Genomic DNA, 12192 nt, shown 5'->3' on the forward strand with positions numbered 1-12192 from the left:
TTATCAATGTTTGATTATAATATTGAGTAGATTCTGAGTATGGGATTGTTCAATTTATTATTAATCATTGTGGCAATTCACTGCATCCAAATATAATTACAAAAGTTGAATAACTACAGTGATTATAATAAAATATCTCATTTTTCCAATCGCACACAAAAATTCAGTTATGTGTAATTAATATTTGGTATTTTATCTGTGGTTTCTTGATATAGAACCAATTTTTGAAGGAGGCTGCCAAATGGCACGTTCAAAAAATGATTAATAATTCAATTCTAAAACGTTTGACAATGTTTGTATTCAGTATTTTTTGGTGTGACTCTGCTTAATATATCATCATTCATTGTGAAAATTCACTGAATACAAATATAATTATAAAATTATAATAAAATATTTTATTTTAATCACATAAAGCTTCACGAATGTGTAATTATTATTTGGCATTTTATCTATGATTTCTATGTCCAGAACTAATTTTTGAAAGAGGCTGTCTAATGTGCAAGTTTGACAATGTTTGATTATGATATTGAGTGGTTTCTTGGTCTGACAGTGCCCATTGTATTATCAATCGTTGTGGCAATCCAAATATAATTACAAACATTGAATAATATGAATATAAAAAAATATCTTACTTTTTTAATAACACAAAAATTTATTAATGTATAATTAATATTTGATATTTTATTTGTGATTTTTCAAATATGCAAGTTCAAAAAATGATTAACAATTTAATTTTAAAACGTTTGACAATATTTGAATATGGTGTTGAGTATTTTTTTTTTGGTCTGACAGAGCTCAATGTATTATCAATCAATCTAATAATAACTGCATCCAAATATAATTACGAAAGTTAAACAACTAAAATGACTATAATAAAATCTTATTTTTTTAATCGCACACAAAAATTTATCAATGTGTAATTAATACTTGATAATATCAATTTTTAGAGGGGGCTGTCAAATGTGCAAATTCAAAAAATGATTAACAACTCAATTCTAGAATATTTGACAATGTTTGATTAGAGTATTGAGAATTTTAGGGTCGGTGCTTAATATATCCATCAATTATTATTCAAATCACTGCATTCAAATGTAATTACAAATGTTGAATAATTACAATGATCAGAACAAATTCAATAGTATGTGTTTAGTACTTGTTTTTGTTGTGACATTTTTGTTTGTGGCTTTTTGGTCCAGAACCAATATTTGGGTGGGCTGTCAAAAGTGCAAATTCAAAAAATGATTAACAATGTATCCTGTAATGTTCAATTATTTTATTGAATATTTTTTAGGTCTGATAATGTCAATTAATCACTTTTACAATTGACTGAGTCCTGATTTTAATAGAAAAAGTTGAATAATTACAATGACTGATTCAAAGATTTTTATTTATTTGCATCCGAAAATCGGAGGTGTAATATTTTTGTTTTTGTTACAAACACTGATAAAATAAGAATTTTATAGGTGGGTGTCAAATTCAGGCAAATTACGATGCGATCTTCAAGGATTTCTTTGAATAAATCAACCACAATTATTTTTATTATTTATCTCTTCCGTCGTTTGGTTTTTTTTTTTTGGTAGAAACTTGAAAGGTTAACCTACGACACAATTTTCAAGCACGGTTAAAATAATATAATAAAGTCATTCATGATTAATGGAACATACATGGGTTTAATTGAGCAAATTCCTCAGGTCACAAATAATATCGTAAAAAATTACTCACCAATACCAAAATAACCACTTGAAACACTTATTGCAAAAAGTACAAAACTTGTTTTGAGTGACATATCATTTATTTACCTTGAGTCTGTGATTCTTCATTGCAATCCAAAAAGAAATCGCCACAAGAGTTATTTTGAAAGTTTGATATACACTTACGACATGTGCATATTAAATAAATTAAAAAAAAATCAAATATCAGTAAGTGTGGAACAAATCACTGCGAAAAAAGTTTGTGGGAAACAGTATGTAAATGATACGAGTTTAGGAATTTGCAATGCAAAATTTTTACTGCAAATGATTTAATATTCATTAAAATTTTAATGTGTCCGATACACATATCGTGTACTATTTTTTCGTTCAGATGTTGGAAGGTTACACTAAAAGTGTTTAAACGTTCCAGTCAATCAAATATTGTTTACGGTAAATATCGATAGAAAAACGCAACGGAATTTTTTGTAGTAATTATTAAGACGCCAAAAATAACGGGGAGGTCATCAAGAAGGGAATCCAAAGAAAATTTGTAAACAATGGCGTCAGATAAAAATGGGCAGGGACATTTCCACTGATACGACATTGACCACGGTCTGAAAAAATCGATCCCTCAAAGTTATTTATGACGGAGAAGTGATTTGTTTACTGCGATCAATTCGTACGCAAAACCGACTAATTAAGCTGAATATTCAGACATGTGCCCGCCGCCAATGTCGAACGAGCGTGTGCACGAAAAATTTGATTTTAAAAATTTTAGACGAAGGAATTTTAATGGGTAATCTATACAAACCTGTTGCCTAGAGGTTAAAGTCCTGTTGGATTATTTAGATTTAACATAACATTAAGAGAATATCCTTGTCCATATTTATTTTTATTAGTTTGATATTTAAAAGCTGCAGATATAAGTGGGTGCTTAGTTTTAATTAGTTGCGAATAATTTCCGGTTTGCTTCCGTGTGCCACGTGGGACGAGTCGCTATTTCCGCAGGTTATTAACCGAAATTGATATTTTTTTAAGCGTCCTTGGAACTTCGCCTATTTTTGGCAAACTTCAGATCTTGAACTGAGATTGTCCATAGGATAATGGTTTTCGAGAAACTGGCACATTTTGACAATTTGGGAAACACTGTAACGACGGGTTTAAAAACAAATTTTGAACACAACATTACATCTAGAAATGAATAAAAGATTGCAAGTTAATATTTGAATAAATCATGAGAATGGGATGATGTACATTATTTATCACAAGCATTTTTGTAACCTTTTGGAAAACTTAAACATTAGAAATAATAATAATTTAATCTTTTACAGTTGTTATGTAAATTTGTAGATTTTATTTGATATATCAAAAAATAATTTAATAAATAATAATTTAATTTATTTCTTAAATATCCTAAAAGATCAGATTTTTTAAAATATAATATTTTACCTTTAAACTTCAAAACAAATTTCTAGGGCATAGGAATAATAAATTAAAATAAAATTTGTAATACAAAAAATATAAATTTATAAAATGTATGTAAAAAAAAATAGTTTGTAATAAATTTGAAGTTAAAATATGTTAAATATTAAAATTTGAAAAAAAAAAAAAATAAATTATGTAATTTAAAACTCGCTAAAAAATTTTAATATATTTAATAAATATATAATTGAAAATTATATATTTAAAAAATATTAAATAATGTTTTGAAAATTTGAGTAAAAATATGTTTATCTGAAATAAAAATAAACAAATTTCTAAATCTAAAATAATCAAACTAAGCAAATTTTTGTGGTAAAATTTTATATTATACATTAAAAAATTGAAACAACTAAAATATGCTTTTAAAATTATAAAAATTTCATAATTTAAAATTTTAATTTTAACTATTAAAATATAAATGAAAATTATATATTAAAAAAAAATTAAATAAATAAAATTCTACATTAAAAAACTATTTTATTTTTTAAAAATTTAAATTATATATTTAAATAATTGATTTTTTCAAGTCATTTTAATTTTTTTTGTCTATTTTTTTATGAAAATTCAAATTGTGTATATTTTTTATTTATTGAAATATTTAGTTAAACCATTTTAATTTTTGTAAAAATTAGAAATATTTTTTAAATATTAAAATACTTTATTTTTATAAATAAATAAATTTTATGAGAGATATTTTTTTTAAAAATGATTAAAATATTATTAATATTATTTAAATATTGAAATATTTTCATAATTCTGATTAAAATCATTTGATATTTAAAAAATCAAATTAATTGTAACTTTTTAAATATTCGTTGAGCTATGTTAATTTTAGTAAATATTAAAATTATGTAAAATAATTAAAAATTTAATGATAATTTTTCAAGTTATTTCAAATATTGAAATCTTTTAATTTTTTCAAATTATTTAAAAAAAATCAAATTATATATGAATATTAAAAATATTTTGACCATTTTAATTTTGGTGATGAGATATTTTAAAAAATTAAAATTATCTATAAATTTTCAATATTAAAATACTTAATTACAATTTAATTATAGTAAACATTAAAATTTTCTAAAATATTGAAAATATTAAATTATTTTAATGAATAAATAAATGATATTGATTTTATTATTATAATTAAATAAAATTATTATTAATATATTATATTTATTAATTAATAGTTTATATTTAATTTGACCAATTTAATTTTAGTAAAAATTAAAATTATCTAAAATTTTAAAAATATTAAAATATTTTAAATTTAACCAATAAATTACTCATAATAATTAAGTTTTTCATATTATATAATAAATCATGTAAATATTTTGAATAAAAATAAATAAAAATTTAACAATATATTTTAATTCATAATATTTTCCGAAAATTTCAGCTGGTAATTTAATTTGAAGAACAATTATGGTTGTTAATTTGGAATAACTGAAGATATAATAAATTTCACATGTAAATAAAAACAATTAAAAAAAGAACCATCAAAAAAGCCACAAAAAGATATAACACTCTTTATAATTGCAATAATTCCAAGAATTTATGACTCTATCAATTAAAATTCTAAAAATAATAAACTGATCTTATGGTTTATGATCGGGTAAATCGCACAATTTTTGACCATTTTTTACCTGGTACAAACCGAATTCTATAATCTCAATACTTAATCAAATATAAACACACATTTTGTTCTCTGAATTCGTTATTTTACAAAATTTTAATTAGTTAATTTGCACTTGTCTAAACAATGAGTTGTCCAACAGATCCGTTTTGCTTTTTGCTAAATCAAGCAAATCATCATGTTTTTGCAGACAAATGTTGTTGCAATTTCAAGTGTTTTTCTGTCTACAAATAATTTATTCAAACAAATATAAAATCAAAAACCAAATTCTGATTGTGCATTTGGGTCATTTACAGATTTTCCCAACAGCAATTAAAAATTTTAATTGTCAGATTTATTCTTTTGATCGATTTTTAATTATCAAAGGAATATTTTGAATACCAAAATTTGACGTAATTAACCGTTTCAAAATTTTCCAAACGAGACGCCACCAACAATCGAAATTTTCTACCGGATAAACGGGGACGTCGAATACCCTAATCGCAAGGTAATTTAACATTTGTACATAACGGGGCAATTAATACCTTTAAAAGGTAGGTAACGATCGATAATTAAGAGCAGTAGTGGAAAATATTAAACTTTATCGCCAATAACAGTTTTCAAACAGAAGAGCAATTAACGAGGTAGTTAAAATAATAAAAAACTATAGCCAAACACTAAACAAATACGAAAATATTTTCAAACGTAAAATATTTAACTTATTTTTTTCATATAGTTTCATAATTTATAGCTAGTTGACAAGTAACAAAACAAAGTCCTAATTAATATTTATTAATAATTGTGAAGAAAATATTATGTATTGGTATATTTTTAGACCATTTAAATCATTGCCAAGATATTTCGAATTCACGTGAACACAAGATACAATGTTAATGCTAATCATTTGCGTAAAAATGTGCAAAATTTACATACATATAATTTTTTTGCAATTTTTATTAACTCTTTTCATTAAAATTCCATAAGTTACCTAATTCAATAATTCAATTGTTTACATTGTTTTAGTTGAGTTCGTAAAGTGGACATACATAAACTACTTATGCTTTTTGCCTTTTTCTATTGTTATATATTAATCACACACCAGATTCAATATAATAAAATATAGTGAATAATTTAATCATTCTCCTTGTGGTAAATTATTCTAATACATCTGAAAAATTTCCACTGTAAGGTCTTACTAATATATTAATTTAAAGAGCATTAAAATATAGAGGTAAATTAAAATTTTACAAATACATTTTTAATTATATTATAATGTTAATTTTCAATATATTAATTGATATATAAATTAAATTATATACTTCATTCAATGACGTTAAAAATATAACACTTTTTTAAATATAAAAGAGAACAAAAATACAAAATAATATTTTAAATTATCTATAAATTTACAATAAAAGTAGTATTAATAATAACTTGATGGTTTTAAACATTTATTTTCAATTATTTTCAATTATTATAAAATAAAAAAATATATAAAAGTAATTTCGTTATTCTTAAATAATATATTAAATTTAAAAATATAAAATAATATAAAAAATGTATTTTTTATGAACAAAACAAAACAAAAAGTAATTTAATTTCATAAATATTACATAAAATATAAATTATTTTTTAATACTAATGAAGAAAATATTTTTGATTTTTTCAAAATAATATTTATATATGTAGGTGTGTTTATTTAAAAACAAATATCTTAATTCAAAGTAATGCTCTATATTTTTTTTATAAAATTCAGATGTGTAAAAATATAAAAGTATAATTTAATGACGAAATACATATACTGAAAAAATGTTTTAAATTTAAAAACTTATATTTCAATTCAAAATACTGATCTATTAAAAAGTAAGAAAAATGTTGACGTGTATAAGTTTAAACAAAAAGTAATTTAATGTCAAAAATAAGAAAAACACAATATTATGAAATAATATTTTAAATATAATATGAAATCATTTAAAATAAGCATCTTAACATTAATATTAACTGGAAAATCATATGCCATTAAAAAAAATAATAATAAATTGTTTTTTAAAATTTATTAAGAAAATATTTTTGATTTTCCCTAAATATGTATGTACTATTATTGTTTTAAATTCAAAAACTAACATCTTAAGTCAAATTACTGAACTATAAATTTTTTTAAATAAAATTCAGGTGTGGAGAAGTATAAAGTTTAATTTAATGCCAAAATTAAGAGAAATACAAATATACTGAAAAAATCTTTTAAATTTTGCATAAAATTATTTGAAATGGGTAACTTAACAATAAAATTAACATTAATATTAACTAGATAAAATGTGGTATAAAAAAACTGATATAAATTATTTTTTAAATTTATTTTTAAAATATTTTTGATGTTTTTTAAATAACAATTATTTGTGTAAATGTATGTTATATTATTATGTTTTAAATTTAAAATCTTGTATTTGAATTCAAAATACTTATCTATTAAAAAATAAAAAAATAGATATAAAGAAGTATAAATTAAATATAATTTAAAGTCAAAAATAAGAGTAACACAATATTATGAAATAATATTTTAAATTTTGAATAAGTTGATTTAAAATAAACAACGTAATAAATAACAATAAAATTAACATAACTTATAAAACATAAAAACAAAGTAACTTAATTTTTAGAATTAATTAACACAGTATATAATAAAATTATTTTCGTTTTACTCAAACATCCATACATTGTAATTATGCTGTAATATGTGTTTTAAATGTTAAATTCATATTTTAATATAAAATACTGAATTGAAAAAACAAAGAGTAATTTAATGGCAAAAATTAAAGAATCATAATATTATATATATTGTCTTTTAAATTTAAGAAAATATAATATGAAAATATTTTCATTTATCCTAAATAACATTTTATTTCATGGTAAAATTTATAATTCAATATACTAAATTAGAAAATATGTCAGAAACAATAGAAACAATATTATGAAATAAATATTCTTTTATATAAAATTATTTAAAATAAGTAACAATAAAATAATCATTAATAATAACAGGATAATCATTAGGTACTAAAAAAACTAATAAAATTTAATTTTAAGCAGTTAAGAAATTATAAAAATATTTTTCCTAAATGTGTTAATGATGTATGTATGTAACACATTTAAATTCATATTTCAACCATTTAAAAAATAGGAAAAATCAAAATATTATAAAAATTAACGGAAGAATTAACAAAAGCAACAATATGAAATAAGGTAATAAATAGAATAAAACATTATATTTACAATTGTTAATTTCCACGATTGTCTGTTCAATCACACAATTTGCATGTTTGATCAAATAAATTTTATTACGTTACGTTACTCAAATCGTCACCCATAACATACCAACTACTCAAAGCATTATAAAATTACTAAATTAATTTTCTCATTGCATCTACAATTTACGATTTCTGTCAATTCAACATCGGCACATCGATCGCATACAAAACAGTCAAGGAAAAAGTAAAGAATTAATCCCAACAACAATACTGATTCATCAGATGTGACTCGACAATGCAATTACACAAACGCGAACTAGTTTATTTACATTGCCGCAATGTATCCAGTGTATCTAATAAAGCACTAATGTTCCAAACGTATTTACAGTACCACACCGAATACAAAAATCGGCCACCCACAAACAATTTGCACATTTACAATCATATACGTTTTTATTTCTTTTAAATAATAACAATTACTCAATTCAATCGGTGTTTTTATCGAAGCGAGTAAATAGTGTTAGAATATATAGTGATATATTATATTTTATTGCGTCCTGCGACCTTGCGTACTGCTTCTTTTTCCTGTCAGTTGCGAAATCCGAAGAGTGTCCTTCGGCAGTTTCGTGTTAACACTCTTCAAACTGAGGCCGAAGTCGTTGGATTCAGTTTATGGTATTATTCTTGCAAAACTTCTCAAAATATCTCAAAGGCGACCTTTAATGATTCATCTATCATATTCTTCCGTTCAAAGGTGTCCTATTAATCGAACTGATTCGTTTTAAATGTAAAGTATTTTTTTATTATTAAATTAATTGATACTTAACTTAGATAAACGGTAAATCATTATGGATGTTTAATTATATTTAAACTGTTACATGTAATTTCATGACACACAGCGAGAAATTACTAGTTATTATTTTTTATGAACATTTTGTTTTATTAATGTGCACCCTGATTTTAAAAATAAGTGTCGATGTAATCGTTAATTATGAACTAATTACCAACATCACATCGATTTGTAAATGTATCAAAAAAGGCTAATGCAAAATTAATTACGTGCATAAATAAAAATTGGTAACACACGTGCAAAAAACGAAAAAACTCGTGACGTCTTTAATAAGTATATTTACGTTCGTCTTCCACGACAAACAAAATCATTACAGATTTGTATGAAAAAAGGTTTAATGAATATTTATGCATGAGACCTAATGGTGACAAAAGTGTGCACGTTTTCGCTAGAATTCATTAGGCTCAATTATTTAAATAATTGCTGCAGGACATGTCTGTCTTGACTGAAACTTTTTCAGTAATTCAAAAAATCAATGATTATAAATATGAACGTCGACTGTTGTATTGTGATCTTTGATCCGGACGAATCGAACCCGTCTGATGATGTTAGAAATATGCTGGAAAATTTCGGCCAAATCGGTTTTTTTGTTTATCGTAAACCTATTAAATTATTCCACATTTTTTATATCCTGTTTACATTCAAGTTTGCGTACGTCAAACTGAATGACCGTGTGAAATGTAATAAAATGCAGTTTTCTCCACAAAGGTGTTTTAAATTTTCCTGTTGACCAAATTCAAAATAAACATTTGCATTATTAATAAACGGTTGAAATGGAATTTCCTTAAAACAAGGAATTGTGCAACATTGTTTGTGATCCTAATAATGTTTTATTTCCATAAATTGATTGTAAATATATTTTTATAATAGTTTTCGTACATAATATTTATACACTTGTGAATGTTCAAGTCGCAAAACAAAACTGGCGAAATTTAATGACCTCATCAATCAGTTCCTACTAAAATAACCTTATTCTGTAACGTACGTTTATAATAATTGTTTATGTGTCCTCGTCTAAGTATATATAACATATTGCTGGTATTATAAATAGTTAAATTAAAAATTGTTTCCCACAGTTACTTAACATTAACTAAGTAGACTATGAATGTAGTATTTCTTAACCAATTTTGATCACTCAGGACTTAACTGAAAAAACTAATGATTAAAAATGTCAAACATTAGTCAAAAATGGAATCAATGATAATTAATTCGATACCTTAGTTATAGTCATATTAATTATATTTTATGTAAATGAAATTTCAATTTTAATATTTGTGCTCAATCATATTTATAACATCAACTTTTTTCCATTATTAGTTTGATTATGGACTAGATGATCGTTGTGTCAGTTCCCAGATTATTTTTATAACTCAAAATTACTGAAGATTGCACAAGAAATAGTTTTTAGGTATGTTTCTTGAGCTTAGAAAAGCTCAGTGCTCATGTACTACTTATAAAATAGGGTAAGTTTTATTTATTAAATTATCTGTATATTTTACACAGCGTTTAGTAATTGTTCATATTTTTGTTACCACCACCATTACCAAATTTCATAAAAAATTATTTTGAATGTTCATAATTTTGTGACAAAATTAAAAATCATAATCTTGTTATGAATTTATATTTTTAATTAAGTAGTATATGGAAAAAAACCATAAAAAATAGCACAAATTATTTATATGATTAAAAAATTACCCTGTAGGTCCCCCTTCAAATCAAAATATGGCACATACATGCAGTAGAAAAAGCGTTTGACCCGTCTGAATTTAGAGAGAGACATCATGCATGACAGAGACAGTAGAAATCTTCTCCATACTGAGAGACCTACTGTCTCTATTGTACATGATGTCTCTTTCTGGATTCAGATGGATCAAAATCTTTTCGTACTGTATATACAGGAATATAATATGAAACTAAAAAAAAATTTGTCTCTGCACACCTCGTTGTTTTGTTACCGAAGCATCAAATATCTAATATTTACACCCTCTTCTTTCGAAAACTGCAAGAAACATCTTTCTCTAACTTTCATAAATATGTATTTCTTCGTCCTTTACTATTTCGGAAACAAATTAGGTTCAGACAGGAAATTATCATTAAAATCGACGTTCACGAGTAAACACTTGAGAAATATTGTTTATAAGTTATATTAAATAATTAAAAATGTGTAACTAAAACTAAAAAACATAAGTTATTTTAAATATTTGATTTGACGATTACTGACTGTTCAAAAAAATTACTTACATCGTAAAAGTTACTAAAAATATTTACATAAAATGAGACATTTTGCTCTGTAACACAGTTATTATTGTTTTTATCGAAATTAATTAGGTACTGTTGAATGTATGAATAATTTACTCACCTTTCTAATTAAAAATTAATGTCAACTGCCGTTGACCGTGGACAACGCTTTACGAATAGGTAGGATGATATACCGAAAACCACAAATTTGCCATTATCTAGGTGAATGGCTGAAATATAAAACAAATAATACGATTTTTGTTCAACATAACTATCCTAATAATAATGTAATTCAAAAGTGTAAGAGAAAATTAAACATTTTGATCCGTCTGAATTTAGAGAGGGACATCATGCATGACAGAGACAGTAGAAGTCTATCCCATGGTGAGAGACTTCCTGTCTCTATTGCACATGATGTCTTTTTCAGGATTCACATGGATCAAACTCTTTTTGTACTGAATATATGACACAAATATACGAAATACAGAAATATAATATGAAACTGAAAAAGAAAAATAATATTTGTCACTGCACATATCGTTGCATTGTGACCGAAACATCAAATATCTAATATTTGCTCCCTCTTCCTAAAATTGCAAGAAACAATTGCGAGTCGCAGGCCAATATAAAATGCATAGCTCACTTAGCCAGTGCGATTCTATCATCCTTCTCTAACTCTCATGTATATACATTTCTTTCTCCTTCATTCTTGCGGAGACTAATGCAAAACTCTAATTTTGAATCTAATGCTGAGAATTTAGTCTTTATACATTTTAGGTTCAGTTTCGGCGTTGTCGTTAAATCGGCGGTGTATAAAATAATATTCAATTTAAATCTTTCATTGGGGATTGAAATGTTACATGCAATTTCTCAACTTTCTAAATAAAAATTGTTAATTTCGATTGGACTTAAGTAAGTATCTATTAAGAAATAGTAAATTCAATAAAAAAATTGATTTAAATCTATTTTATCAATAATTACGAATAAGAAAGTACAGTTAAATAAAAATATATTAGTACCCAGCTGCAGCTGAAGGATAATTTTTTTATTTAATTTTTTCAATCGTGCTTGGTC

The sequence above is a fragment of the Aethina tumida genome, chromosome 5 (assembly GCF_024364675.1).
Source record: "Aethina tumida isolate Nest 87 chromosome 5, icAetTumi1.1, whole genome shotgun sequence".
NCBI classification, from domain to species: Eukaryota; Metazoa; Arthropoda; class Insecta; order Coleoptera; family Nitidulidae; genus Aethina; species Aethina tumida.